The following is a 1,033-nucleotide window of genomic DNA, read 5'->3' as shown; positions in this document are numbered from 1 at the left end:
GTAGCAATCTCGAAACACTTCAAATTTTGATGGAGCAGTGTAATGCAGTTAAACATGTTTTATACAATTAATTGCCATGTACAGTGAGACATAACAGGGACGCCAATAATAGCGAGGATGGGATAGTAACACGCCTGAATAACCTGGAGCGCCCAAGAGACCCGGCTTTCCAATGACATCCACTTGTAATATGTAGAAAGTTGATAAAGCGCCGCCGATAAACTCCTGCTCATTGCCGTAACATTCCAATCTATTGTTCTCAGATTCTGATCCATTGTTGTAACATTCCAATCTATTGTTCTCAGGTTCTGATCCATTGTTGTAACATTCCAATCTATTTTTCTCAGATTCTGAATCAATTGTTGTAACATTCCAATCTATTGTTCTCAGATTCTGATCCATTGTTGTAACATTCCAATCTATTGTTCTCAGATTCTGATCCATTGTTGTAACATTCCAATCTATTGTTCTCAGACTCTGATCCATTTTTGGGACATTCCAATCTATTGTTCTCAGACTCTGATCCATTTTTGGGACATTCCAATCTATTGCTCTCAGATTGTCATATAGTCTCCCCCTCTCTCTTTGAACAGCAGGTCCCGGTTAGTGAGAGAGCTGAGAGTTCTGCTGTCACTATGAACTAACACATTGGGGAGACTCCCTTATTAACAGCAGCGGGAAGGATCCATGGAGACTGGCATTCATTCCAGCCACTGAACAAACAGGTTCAGTTAACTCTTTCAATCCAATTCCTCTTGCAACCCACTCAAGTGGTATATTTAGCTGGTCTAGCTGGGGTGTATGACTGTTTTTTAGGGTCGGAAAAGTGTGAAGAGAGGATTGAGAAGAAGAAAATCTGAGAAATAAATGACTTGTTCAATGCAAAAGATGGGGTGGACAAAAGCAATTCATTAAATATTGCAGGGCACACATTTTAGATTATAAAAATAACAATATATTTTAATTGAGAAATGGAACCAGAGTTTACAAAAGTAAGACTGTCAGACAAAAAATGTGTAAATCTATAAGTCTT

Source organism: Cetorhinus maximus, chromosome 35, assembly GCF_964194155.1.
Source record: "Cetorhinus maximus chromosome 35, sCetMax3.hap1.1, whole genome shotgun sequence".
NCBI classification, from domain to species: Eukaryota; Metazoa; Chordata; class Chondrichthyes; order Lamniformes; family Cetorhinidae; genus Cetorhinus; species Cetorhinus maximus.
Note: the sequence above shows the minus strand (reverse complement) of the source record.